The following is a 14,621-nucleotide window of genomic DNA, read 5'->3' on the forward strand; positions in this document are numbered from 1 at the left end:
GCCCGTCATCAAGGGGTCCATATCCTCACTGAACCCCTTGTTAGATTCCTTGAGGGGTGCAGTTTCCAGGATGGGGTCACTTGTGGGGGGTTTCCAGTGTTTTGGCAGCACGAGGGCTCTGTAAATGCGACATGGCGTTCATCATCCATTCTAGCCAAATCCAACCTCCAAAATCCAAATGGCGCTCCTTCCCTTGGGAGGCTTGCCCTGCGCCCATATGGCGCTTTATGTCCAGATGTGGGGTATTTACAGACTCGGGGGAAATTGCTCTACACATTTTGGTTTTTTTTCCTCTTTTAACCCCTTGTGAAAATGATATATTCAAGGCTAAACCAACATTATAGTGTAAAAAATGTAATATTTCATTTTCACGCCACATTGTTCCACATTTGTGCCCGTCACCAGTGGGGTCCATATGCTCACTACACCCCTTGTTACATTCCTTGAGGGGTGCAGTTTCCATAATGGGGTCACTTGTGGGGGGTTTCAACTGTCTTGGCAACACAGGGGCCTTTTGAATGCAACATGGCCCCTCGAAATCCATTCCATCCAAATCCAGCCTTCAAAAACCAAATGGCGCTCCGTCCCTTCGGAGGCTTACCCTGCACCCGCATGGCGCTTTATGTACACATGTGGGGTATTTCCGTACTCAGGGGAAATTGTGCTACACATTAAATGTTTTTTTTTTATCTTTTAACCCCTTGTGAAAATGAAAAAATCATGACAAGATTAATGATTTAGAGTAAAAATTTTACAAAAATTACACTAAATGTTGGTCTAGCCTTGATTTTTTTCCATTTCCACAAGGGGTTAAAAAGAAAATGAACACAAAACGTGTAGGGTAGTTTCCCCTGAGTACGAAAATACCCCACATGTGGGCATAATGTGCCATATGGGCACAGGGCAAGCCACCAAAGGGACAGAGCGCCATTTAGTGGCTGGAATGGAGGATGGAGGCCATGTCGCAATTACAAAGCTCCTGTGCTGCCAGGACAGTAGAAACCCCCGACAAGTGACCCCATTCTGGAAACTACACCCCATAAGGAATCTAACAAGAACATGTGCCGAGAAAATAAAAAATACAATTTTTTTCATTTTCACGTCCCAAATGTGGCCGTCACTTGGGGGCCATATCCCTGCTGCCCCCCTTGTTAGATTCCTTATGGGGTGTAGTTTCCAGAATGGGGTCACTTGTGGGGGGTTTCTACTGTCCTGGCAGCACAGAGGCTTTGTAATTGCATCATGGCCTCCTCTAATGGGAATGGCGGCCATACCTACTTAGCTGGGGAAAAGGGACAATTCTAATTTATTTGGGGGTATTAGGCCAATTATTAGTTTATAAGGTTGAAAATGACAGGTGTCCATCAAATTCAACCTGTGTTGATCCAGAGGAAGGCAAAAAAACCCCTCGTAAGGCAGACAACAGTAGCCTCATCACAGGGGAAAAATTCCTTCCCGACTCCATAATGGCGATCAGAATAATCTGGCGGCTGCATTCGGGTATCCCTTCCTACATACACTCTAAGGGTACGTGCACACTGCGGAATCGCGACAGATAACCCTTCGTGCATTCCACAGCTGGCACCCACCGGCGGAGTGATGCAGGCGCACGTCTCCACACGTGTCATAGACTCCATTCTATGCACGGGCGGATTCCGCTCTCCGTCCAACGTGTTCATTCTTTGGATGGACGACGGATTCCGCCCGTGCATAGAATGGAGTCTATGACACAGGCGGAGACGCACGCCCGCATCAGTCCGCCGGCGGGTGCCAGCTGCGGAATGCACGAAGAGTTATCCTTTGCCATTCCGCAGTGTGCACGTACCCTAAATCTGTAAGAGTACCCAGAGGTACGCTCAGAGAGTTTGTAGAATTTCACGCCATACCGTCATCTCTTATTGGGACGGTACTGGCGGAAAAGACGTGTCTGGGGGGTAGCGTAGCGTAGCGTCACCGGATGATGAGGAGGATGAGGATGAATGGAGGAAAGAAGGATCCCTAGATTCTTACTGGCTGTTTCGGTGTCGGAGGCAATAATAACATATTCCTCTGACACCGAAAACACCCTGGGGGTCATCTTTATACGGGGACTAGTATATGGGGTATGTAGTGGTGTAGTGTCAAACTTTATTCAATGTAGTGTGGTGTAATGTAGTGTTTTTTACGTGTTTTTTTTTTTTTACAGTAAGTATAAAAAAAAAACCTACGCCAACAAAGGAGTTGCTGATAAATGCCGCACTTATGTGCGGCACTTATAAGCAGACCGTGGCAGTAGAATATAGAAAAAAAACACCCTACGCCAAAAAGGAGGAGTTGCTGATTAGCAGCGCACTTTCGTGCGATGCTGATCAACACTCAGCGGCGATAGGGTGCGCAAAATAGAAAAAAAAAAATTAAAAAAAAAAAAAAACTTTCTACATTCTGAACATCCCTGTAGCTGCTGATAAGTGTATTACACATATCAGCCGCTAGAGGGAAGCAGAGCGCAAAATACGGAAAAAGTCGACGCTGGAGCCGAAAATAGCCGAGAGAAGCCGAACGTGACGTCACGGAGGAAGCTGAAGACCCCAACGAACACGAGGACGCCGCGAACCTGGAAGACGCCGATCAGGAGCCCGGGACAGGTGAGTAATGTACAAATACCTGCTCTGGACCCCTCGGCTACCTAGCTGAGGGGTCCAGGGCAGGTATTTACTATTTTGTGGGACTCTGATCGCCGTGCCACCGGCCCGATCGCCGTGAACGGCCGGCCGGTACTGGACAGCCGTTCACAGCGATCGGGCCGGTGGCACGGTGACCACCATTACTTTTTACAGTAATGGCGGTCGGTGCCGTCCTCGGACAGCACCGACCGCCATTTTTTTCCAGGTCATCGGGTCACCGATGACCCGGAAAGGTTCCGATCGCCGCTATTGGCTGATCTGAATTGATCAGCCTATAGCGGCGATCGTAAGCACGTGTTACGTGTTAACCACCCCCCGTGCCGTGAAGCTAAGATGGCCTGCTATGATTTATAGCAGGCCATCTTCCCCGATCGCTGTGTGCGAACACGCAGCGATCGGGGAAACATCGGGCGTAAATTTACGCCCTGATGCGCCAAGTACCAGGGCGCGAGGGCGTAAGTTTACGCCCGATGTCGTTAAGGGGTTAAGGCAGGTGTGGTGTCCTACCACGGGTGTTATGGATATATACATTCTTCGCAAAAGTCTGTACTTATTGTGTTATTATGGTGATGAAAGTAGTACTAAAGTTCCCCACTAGATATCCCTATATTATATTATCTATGTATATGGAAGCTGCACTAGGGGGAAAAGTGGCCATGTTTTTGTAGCACTGGATAACCCCTTTAAACTCTTCTTCAGAGAGGACCAGCCAGAGACCACCTCAACCCAAGCAGAGGACAAGAAGAAGTTACAGAGCAGGACAGTATCCACAGAAAAACCAAAGAGCTAGGAACTCATCCGGACAGAGCAAAGTTGCAGTAAGCCTATGAACTCTATCTCGCAGCGCAGGTGTCAGCAGGGAACCCTCAGCATTCTGCTCATCCCAGGTAACAAGGTCTGGGGCCTGTGTCACCCATTAGGAAGGTTCAGCCGAGTGTGAGCGATCCGGCTGGCCTCCCGAAGATGACCCAAGATGTCGACCCAAGATGGCAGCCAGGGTCGACAGCGAATACGTAAGCATACCGCAACACACTTCCAGGGTGGGGGGAACACGGGAAAGGTAGCGATTCAGTTAAATTACACACATTACAAAGTTGTATAACTTTGTAATGTGTGTTATTTAGTGAACAAATATTAAACACCGCACTACCCCTTTAACTCTACACAAAAGATTCTGATTATTCGCAACCTACCGACACAGCATACACCGCATCCTTTCCCTTTCACTTCCCCTTTCTGTGGGTGGTGGGTCCTATCATCCGTGATATTATTCCAAGGGACCCGGTAACATCCCTGTAGAACACTGACCACAGGGGAAAAGGTACAACCAGCCTTGTAAAATAAAAGCAGGCGTGCCATCACACCTGTATGCCCTCCAGGAACTAGCGTCACGAGATAACACCTCAAGGTTCAGCTATATCTTGGCCAACCACCACCGGAGTGGAGTCACATATCACCACCTAGCAAGTGATCGGCAACTCCTCAGATACAACATCTCCGGGGGTACACTACACAGTGGTGGGACACCTTCGTCATGGCATGATGGTTGCTGTAGTTTTGCAACAACTGGAGGGCCGAAGGTTCCCCATCCCTGCTTTAAGGGGATAAAAAAAAAAAGTGTAGTTGACAATTATGCAGATGTGCAGCAAAACCCACAACACTGCAAACTTCACACTTCTAGCTCAAATCCATAGAAGATGCCTGGAACTAAAGACTATTCCGAAAGACAAATACTTCCTGAATTCTATGGAAAATCTCCATTGTCCATTTGTTTTAGTTTCCTCGAAAACTCACACTAGAGTGGGTACCACTTCATCAATGCACAAAAGGTTGTGCTTTCTAGAATATTCACAGTACGGAAACCCAACGGAAAATGGAGACTGATAATAGATTTCAATTATCTGAACAAACAGATGATGGACAAAAAGAAGGAAAATATCTAGTCAGTAGTACCCATTCTCAATCAATCAGATAAACTACATGGCCACGTTGGACTACCCAACTAAAACTTACCTTTCGAAGAAGTAGAAGAAGTAGAAGTAGAAGAAGTAGAAGTAAGAGATTGCCAGGGGGAGGTTATAGTTTGTCCTCTGTGCCCCAGCAACCTCCAGATTGCTCCCCGGCTCCTGTGTTTTGAATAGGGCCGTGAGTCAGCACATGACCCACATCACTATTTATTCTATGTGGAACCACCGGGGGGAGCAGAGTACAGCCCTTGTCTCTTTCCAGCACCTCCATATAAAACGTATAGAGCTGCGGGTCATGTGCCGACCCACGGCCCTATTCAAAACACAGGAGCCGGAGCAATTTAAGATGGCTAAGAGGCACAGATTGTGGACCCCACACGATTTCTTACTTGTCCCTTATTCTGTGGATAGGAAACCCCTTCAACACTTAATCTGAGATTGAGTTCACCTACTTGCCATTCGCCTTCAACTCTGCTCCAAGAGTGTTTAGAAAGGTGGGCGCAATCTTTATAGCAGGGGTGTATGTATACTCAAGGGGTGTATGTAATGCCATATCCAGATAACTGCTCTTCAGAGAAACAATCTATCATTCAACTTCAGTCTACAATGTCCTAGGCTGTTTTACATCGACGATAGATGCTAAGCCTTGGGCCAGGGCCAACTTCAGGTGCATCTAGAACGAGATACTTACAGCTTGGGCCCAGGATCAATCATCTCTGGACTGTCCTCTGAAAAATTCTCATCAAACTTTTCAAAATAATCGCTTCTCTGCCAAGTGTAGTATCTGTTCTTATCAGTTTAGTATCCGATACGTCCCCTATCTGGGAACTGTATACTAAAGGGGCTGTCCAGAGAAAAAACATTTCTTTCTGCAGGATATACAGCAGCTTATAAGTATGATAAGACTTGAGATTTTAAAATATAAGTAAATTACAAATCTATATAACTTTCTGACACCAGTTGATTTGAAAGAAATTTGTTTACGCTGGACAACCCCTTTAAATGTATTTTTAGAACAGGGTGATGGACACAGAGCTTGCTCTGCCCTCTCCAGGCATTGACCTGGTATTACAGCTCTTCCAGGTTCAGTGCACAAAAAAAGTGCCAAAATCACACCTGGGTGCTCAGGCCACATCACCTGACAAGGGGAACCTCTTTAGTTCGGACTGTTCAGATTTATCTGACAGATCTTAGAAGCCAAAACCAGGAACAGACTATAAACAGGGATCAGGTCATAAAGGAAACACTGGGATCTATCCTCTTTTTAAATCCATTCCTGGCTTTGGCTTCCAAAATGTCAGATAAATCTCTGTGTAAACGCACCCTTAGAGGCAAATACCACAGATGTCTCCTCCTACGACTGTGGTGCACATGTGGACAACAAATTGCTGCAAAACCATTGGCCACCAACCAAGAGGTTAATACCTTAGACCAGGAGAGAGCTCAGAGCAATGAAGTTGACCCCTTTTTCATTTCCAAAATGTCCTGTAAAAGGAGATTCTAATCCAGTTGGACAACATGCCCACAGGTTTTTTGTATCAACAAGCAAGGAGGAACAAGATCACCATCATTAACGATGGAATACAAAGAGATATGTCGGTGGGCATAGGCCAATTTGAAGAGTCTAGCAGCCATTTATATCAGAGGGATACTGAAATTCAAAGTGGATCTGCGAAGTCATCCCTTGCTTCACCCTGGATAATGGAGCCTTTGCTTGGACATCTTTACGTCTACCAGAGATATTTTCCCACCAAAGAGAATGTCAAGTTGAAAAGGTTTTGCTCTCTGAATCCACATTCATCCATTTGTGGTGGACGGTCTCTCGATCTCTTGGGAGAACAGATTCAATTATGCTTCCCCCCCCCCTCCCTCCCTCCAGCTCTCAACATTGGAGAAGGTCAAGAGGGAGAAGGAGAAGGCAATTTTAATACTCCCAAGTTGGCTTTGCAGGTCACAGGCCATGTCTTAGCCAACAGAGTTTGGAGAGAGCAAAAAACACTGAACACTCTCTCTCTCTTAACAGGGCATGTATCACGGTGCGTGGCCGGTGACTGACTATATACATTACCTACCCAGGTTGCAGGGCTCCTCTTCCTCTGTGCACCTCCCCGGTCCTGCGCTCCAGCTTCAGAAGGGCCTGTCTCAGCTGATAGGGCGGTCAGCCCTGCAACCCGGACAGGTAATGTATAACATTTAAACAAGGGCTGCAAGGACATCGGTAACGATGTCCCTGCAGCCCTTGTTAAACGATTATCGGGCCGTGTAACAGGCCCAGTAAACGAGTGCAGATCTAGCAGATCGGCGCTCGTTTACATTTATTATCGGGCCTTCATCGGCCCCTCTAATAGTAACCTTACTTGGTTTTCATCTAAAGGTATCTTCTCCTTCCAGCAAGATTCAGCAACATCTCGGCTTTGTCTTCAGACCATGATCCGTTGCCTAAACTGCTAGATGTAAGAAGAGCAGTTCTCCATTATCTTCAGTGAGTGAAATTTTTCAGAGACTGAAAACTTTTTCATGCGATTCTCAGGAAAATCTTAAAACAAATAGGCTTCTAAGCCAACAATTTCGAGATGGATCAGGGAAGCAATCATCTACTTATTGCGAGGAAGATCTGGACCCTCCAGTGGCAGTAAGGGCCAATTCTAGGCGCTCCCCGTCAACATTTTCTGCAGAATACTGTCGTGTTCTCTTTGAGGAAATTTGTTGCGCAGCTACTTGGTCGGCACCATCCACAATTGGCTGGCATTACAGACGGGATAGGTCAGCTTAATGGTGATTTTACACGGAGCGATAATTCGCCCGATCGCACGATCATTGAATGAACAATGTTTTTATTATAACGATCAGCGTTTAGAACGATACATCATACGGAAAAATCGTTATGCGATCGTTTTGCGATAGCTTAAGCCTATCTCACACACAGGTGAAATCGTTGAAAGAATGTTTACACGGAACGATCTGCAAATTTTTTGCAAACGGTCAACGCCGATTTGAGAACTTGTTGAAAGATCAAAATGAACGATTTCTCGCTCGTCACTTGATCGTTCACAGGCACGATTATCGTTCGAATTAGTTATCGTGCAAATTCGAACGATGAATCGTTCCGTGTAAAACCACCATTAGAGTGCCCTCACACACATTTTAGTGGTGTTTTTCTGGCCTCCACAAAAACACTGATGCTGATCATTGTGTTTTTTTTTCATGTGTTTGCGTTATTATTAGAGTTATTGGGGAGATTTATCAAACATGGTGTTAAGTAAAACTGGCCCAGTTGCCCCTAGCAACCAATAAGATTCCACTTTCCATAGAGTCTGTGAGGAATGAAAGGTGGAATCTGATTGGTTGCTAGGGGCAACGGAGCCAGTCTCACTTTACACCATGTTTGATAAATCTCCCCCACAGTCTTTATGTCCGGGTGCGGACCCATTTTTTTTTTGCGGATCCTCTCATTGAAATCAATTGGTTACGGATTGTAACATGTTGGCATCCATATTTCCGCAAAAAATCCGGATGAAGTGCATTGAAAAGCAATGAGTAGTAAAAAAATGGAATTACGGAAATACGGATGGAATACGGATGTCCAATCCACAATTTCTCACGGGTTGTTTCAGGACCAGAAAAAAAATACTGAACGTGTGCATAAGGCCTAACACTAATCCCACCATTATTACCCCAGTACCCACCGCCACAGGGGTATTGGGAAGAGTCTGGTACCAGTAGTCCCGGAGCATCGAAAAATAGCACTCCTTGGCTGGAACGTGGCAGGCTGTTATTAGACTGGGAAGTCCCAAAATAAATGGCCCTTCCTACTCTTTTTTCAATAAATAAAATTAGGGGAAAAAAAGTACGAAGCACTGTCTGGCCCACAGGGGGTTCAATTCCATTGAACACTATGGGAGAGAAACGCCATTTCATAAATATGCCCCCGGTGATCCAGATAGCCAGTGGCATATCTGGAGATTGCTGTTGGACCCCCTGCGATCTCTTACTACAGGATAGAGGACTCTGACTTTCTGGGTATCCTTTATAGGGTCTGTTGTCAATTAACTGGACCATTACTGCTGATTCATTTATCTTCTGCCTTGTTGTAGGGGATGGAACTGCTGTGCTGCCTACAGACTCCACAGAAGGAAAATTATAGGTAAGAAAATTTGCATCTTCCTGCAGATCATACAACAGCTGATTTTTTTTTTTTAATAAAAGTAAATTTCCAAATCTTTAGAACTTTCTGATACAAGTTGATTTGAAATTTTTTTTTTTTTTTGCTGGATTACCCCCTTAAAAAATAAAAATAAGCATAGTTGCCAGTTTGCAGCAGATGTTCAGCAAAACCCACAACACTACAAATAAAAAAATTAGGTTTAATCCACAGCGGATACGTCACATGGCTTTACAGCCGTATTTGTTGTCCCAATTTCTGCATTTGTCTCTGATCTGAATTGGGACACAGAATCCATGCACAATGGAATTAATTTTTCAAATTCTACAACAAATCGTCCCACGTCCACGTTCCTTAATGTTGTGCGAAGATGGCTACCAGATCCATTCACGGCATTTGTATAGGAATCTTATTCGACACAAGAATGAATGGCTTCCCGGACACTGTCACAGCTCACTGCAGCAGCTAATGGTATGCTGTCAATCATCATGCTGGGGGAGGGGCTTAGAGGGGAGAGCAGGTAACAGAGGCAGCAAGACAAGGTTTTGTTTACAAGCAGCTGATTGGTTGTTGAGGTCAGGGGCGGCGCTTGTTACCCAGAGGCACTTCCAGTTCTCGTTCTCTCTCATTCACTCCGATGCTTGTGTTTTGCACGTCACTATGCTGATCTACAAAAATATCCCAGTGTATGTGTGATGGTATATAGGTGCAAAATAGTGACACCCTGCTGTACACACCTATAAGAAAAGTACGTAATAATACAAGATTAAACACATTACAGGGCAGACATTTCTCTGGACTTCTTACAAGCAACTCTGAGAATGACATTATTGGTTCTAGAAGGGTCGTTTCTATGATAGGAAAAATCTCAGGGATCAGTAAACTCTTTTCAAATCTATTCCGGACTTTGGCTTTAAATCTTTGTGAAAATGGACCCTTACACTGAACGATTAGTGAATGAATGTGGAATTACAGAGAACAATTAACGATAATGTTAGGTTCAGATCTAAATCAACAATATATAAACGATTATTCAATCGTTGCCTGCAATGACACTGAACGATTATCACTCAAACTCGATATATTATATCGTTTCTATTTGAAATTTTGCACGATAATCGTCCAGTGGAATTGGGCCCTTAGGCTCGTTAGACTGGGTAGGTATTTTGGGTGGGGGGGTCTGAGAGTGACTTTTTTAACGTCCTGGTAGAGGTCACAGACGTATTGAGCCATGACTGCATCCCACAGATGTACTGATCCCTACAGAGAACATGGCGATCGCTGGTCCCATAGACACTCAATTGGGTTCAAATCTGGAAAATCAAGGGTCAACATGGTACTTGGAAGTCTTGGTCTTGTTCTTCCAACCAATGTCGGACATTTGTAACCATGTCTCATTGTCCTAAAGGAAAATTGAATCTGCTCCAGGGGAGACAATCAGCATGTAGGGGTGTACAGGATTTGCAAGGGCAGGTTTAGACCCAGAACAGATGAGAGGCCAGAAAACATCCCCTCAGACCATAACACCACCCCCACCAGCTCATGTTCTTCCAGCAATGGCTGCTGGCTTTGGTCTCTGATGTTTTTTTTACCTGACACGACAACATCCATCAATCCATCATCAGAAAAAAAACTCACTACCGACCGGCGGAGGTCCACTCCCGACACTGCTGACCGGCGGAGGTCCACTCCCGACACTGCTGACCGGCGGAGGTCCACTCCCGATGTGGAAATTGAAGCCTTTTCTGCTAATGGATCTTGGTTATCTTGGATCTAATGACCACCCATCTGCTCAGGAGCCTCATACACATTAGGGATCAGTGATCTGTTAGGTCTGGTAGTATCCTGGTTAATTTTGGAGATGATCTGCTCCTCTGTAGCCCATATAACGGATGTTCACTTTACACCAATGGTACAGGCGACTCTGCATTATCCCCAACATTTATAACATTGATGCCACGTGTCCACTCACCGTACATAGTCACTTAAGCTAGACGGTAACAAGTTCACACTGCACAGTGTCAGACATACCACAACCCTGGCCTGAAAGCCAATAATCATCCCTTACCATAACTCTGACAGTGTCTTGCCATGGCTCTGCAATAGGCGACATGCTGCTGAGTGAAAGAAGGATGTGATCATAATGTGACAGCACCGGAACACTCATTCATCCCTGCCTAGCTCCAGTGTAAAACATGGGAAAGGCTGCAGCTAGCAGGAGAACGCTTTAGAAGAGATGAGCGCAACTGGAGCATTCTCAAGTCGGGTTGTGCAGCATTTTTAAACCAGTGGCTGAAGATAGATGCAGCCCTAGGGAATCCAGGAAAACAGATACAGCCATCGGTCATAGCCATGTTTCCCAGGACTCCCTAGAACTGTATCCAACTTTATCAGCCATCAGTAATCAAATGGCCAATGATCGGACTCAAAAATGCTCAAAGTTGTGCTCATCTCTACTCCTTAGGCAACCGCTGATCTACTCTCTACAGCTGACTGACCTTTTGAAGAACTACTTTGCAGAATCAAAGAACAATCAGTGTCCTATGGGGGAAAACCATGACCGGTAAGATATCAGTACAACCCAACATTATCTCCACATATACTTCAGCATCTCTAAATAGTGTAAGTCAGTGATTTTTCAACCTTTTTTGAACCGCGGCACACTTTTTATACTTAAAAAATCCCGGGGCACACCACCAACCAAAATGGCACAAAATGACACTAAAACAGTACATATTATACATATAGTTAATAATATAGATTCTAAATGTATTTATACTCACTCAGTGTGAAACCTGGGCCTGTTTTCTTCTCCCCCCTGCTTCTCTCCACCATACTTCTCCCCCCTGCTTCTCTCCACCATACTTCTCCCCCCTGCTTCTCTCCACCATACTTCTCCCCCCTGCTTCTCTCCACCATACTTCTCCCCCCCGCTTCTCTCCACCATGCTTCTCTCCACCATACTTCTCCCCCCCGCTTTTCTCCACCATGCTTCTCTCCACCATACTTCTCCCCCGTGCTTCTCTCCACCATACTTCTCCCCCCCGCTTTTCTCCACCATGCTTCTCTCCACCATACTTCTCCCCCCCGCTTTTCTCCACCATACTTCTCCCCCCCACTTTTCTCCCGTGCTTCTCTCCACCATACTTCTCCCCCCCCACTTTTCTCCCGTGCTTCTCTCCACCATACTTCTCCCCCCCCACTTTTCTCCCGTGCTTCTCTCCACCATACTTCTCCCCCCCCACTTTTCTCCCGTGCTTCTCTCCACCATACTTCTCCCCCCCCACTTTTCTCCCGTGCTTCTCTCCACCATACTTCTCCCCCCCCACTTTTCTCCCGTGCTTCTCTCCACCATACTTCCCCCCCCCCACTTTTCTCCCGTGCTTCTCTCCACCATACTTCTCCCCCCCCACTTTTCTCCCGTGCTTCTCTCCACCATACTTCTCCCCCCCCACTTTTCTCCCGTGCTTCTCTCCACCATACTTCTCCCCCCCCACTTTTCTCCCGTGCTTCTCTCCACCATACTTCTCCCCCCCCACTTTTCTCCCGTGCTTCTCTCCACCATACTTCTCCCCCCCCACTTTTCTCCCGTGCTTCTCTCCACCATACTTCTCCCCCCCACTTTTCTCCCGTGCTTCTCTCCACCATACTTCTCCCCCCCACTTTTCTCCCGTGCTTCTCTCCACCATACTTCTCCCCCCACTTCTCTCCTGTGCTTCTCCCCCCCCCTTCTCTCCTGTGCTTCCCCCCCCCCCTTCTCTCCTGTGCTTCTCCCCCCCCCTTCTCTCCTGTGCTTCTCCCCCCCCCTTCTCTCCTGTGCGTCTCTCCACCATGCTTGTCTCCCCCATCCCCATGTTTCTCTCCCATCCCCAGGTTTCTCCTGTTTCACAGGGGCACCATAGTTTGGGGAACCTTCCCCGCGGCACACCTGACCATGTGCCACGGCACACTGGTTGAAAATCACTGGTGTAAGTGAACCTGTCATCTACAATTCAAGCTGCTGACACTGTTAGGGTCCTATCACACGGAGCGATTAACGACTAACAAGATTGTTTATCGTTAACCTAAAACAGTTCACCATATTACACAGAACGATGGCCGTAAGTCCTGATCGTTACTACTGATCCCAGCAAAACAATGAGCAATTACACGGAAGGATTAGTGAACAAATGCAGAACTTGAACAAACTAATGTGGAATTACAGCGAACTATAATTTTAGGTTCAGCTCTAAATTAACGAGACAAACGATTTTTCGATTGTTGCCTGCAATTACACAGAACGATCATTGAAATTCAACCGATAACGATTTTTTGCACAATAATCGACCCGTGTAAGAGGGCCCTTAGATTAGGGGGAGACCGTATTCTATAAGCACAGCTAGATATATGAACGGTATAGATAAATGCTATTATTCTCCTTTGCAAAGTGTCAGTTTCCGAATCTCCCACCTGTACTGTGCATATACATTGCACAATATTGAGGCAGGGTTATCAATCAGGCAGTAATAGACGCCTGGGAGCACCTTTAACACTTTTCATTAGAGAATAAAAGCCATCACTATTAGGGAAAAGAAACCAAAGTTTTTAGAGCTAGCGGCATAATCTTCTGACCAGCAATGATCTCCCCTCTCCTTACAACAGGAATGGGGAAGCTTCACAAAAACAGCTGGAGGGCCAAAGGTTTCCCTTCCTTGCCATAAAGGATGACTAAGTCAGAAGAGATGACCTATCAAATCTGAAAATTGCCCCATTTTGCATCTTTCCTGTGCATTGGTTACTCTTGCATCTTCTCCGCCAAAGGGCGAGGGCTTCAGTATAAAAGGGGCGAGGTTTAATATGGAAAAAAAAAAAAAAAAAAAAAAGGGTGGTATAGAATCTACCCATCATAATCATTTAAAAGACAGCAAATTCTCCATGCAGTGTAGTACAAGTTGATACATTTTGAGAAAGGAGAAAGTGCAAGCTTGATAAGGTAGAAAAGAGTCACAAATCCTACATTTCCCCCTATGATCGGGGGCGTTTCCCACAGGCAGAAGCCAACATTTCTTTCAAGCTTTTGACTCCCAGTAAATACATGTATGCAGGAAATGTAGCATTAATTACGATTGGCCAATGAATGTGAATGAAGTGCGCCATTACTCTGCTACAACGCCATGTAACCTGGGGATGTTAGAGAGCCAGATCTGTAAGTTTATCCATATATGCAGAACGGAAAATAGACAAATTTATGGCCTGTATTTCTTTTGGACTATGTTCACTGTCCGTAATTTTACGGATCCACAATAAAACAGGACATGTCCTAGCACGGCCCGTAGTTGCGGCAGAGATTCACCCATAGAAGTCTATGGGAGCGTCCATAATTTTTGCAGAAGAAACATCCATTAAAAAACATGAATTGCCCTAAATTTTTTTGCAAATTACAGACAATATATGGTCCTGAAAAACTACTGAAAGCTTTGCTGAATTTGCCCCCATCATGTACAGGGGGGACTTGTCCAAGTTAACTTGAAGGGGCTTTTCAGGGGAAATTCTTACCTACTCAGCTACCTGGCACTTGCTCTCTTCTATTTCCATTCACACTATGGAAACCCCGACTACGAACTCTGCGCCAAATCCCATCTGCAATCTTTCAATGGGAGGCCTCGCATGCCTCCACGCTAAAGGAATTGACATGTCAATTCTTTGAGCAGAGGCGCGCAAGGCCTCCAATTTAAAAAGATAGCAGGTGGGATTTGGCGCAGAGTCCGCAGGCGCAGATTCCGTAGTATGAACGGGCCTTTAGGGACTCGTTTGTCTCAATGTTAAGTATAGGGCACCTAAGCGCTCTGC

At 45.8% G+C, this 14,621-nt stretch overlaps 2 pseudogenes; both read left to right on the top strand.

The window, feature by feature from the left end:
• The first annotated feature begins 5,402 nt into the window (after positions 1 to 5,402).
• On the top strand, positions 5,403 to 5,459 carry LOC138802272 (U2 spliceosomal RNA; annotated as a pseudogene).
• A 113-nt stretch (positions 5,460 to 5,572) lies between these two features.
• On the top strand, positions 5,573 to 5,729 carry LOC138802264 (U2 spliceosomal RNA; annotated as a pseudogene).
• Positions 5,730 to 14,621: the final 8,892 nt, after the last annotated feature.

Source organism: Dendropsophus ebraccatus, chromosome 9, assembly GCF_027789765.1.
Source record: "Dendropsophus ebraccatus isolate aDenEbr1 chromosome 9, aDenEbr1.pat, whole genome shotgun sequence".
Classification (NCBI taxonomy): Eukaryota; Metazoa; Chordata; class Amphibia; order Anura; family Hylidae; genus Dendropsophus; species Dendropsophus ebraccatus.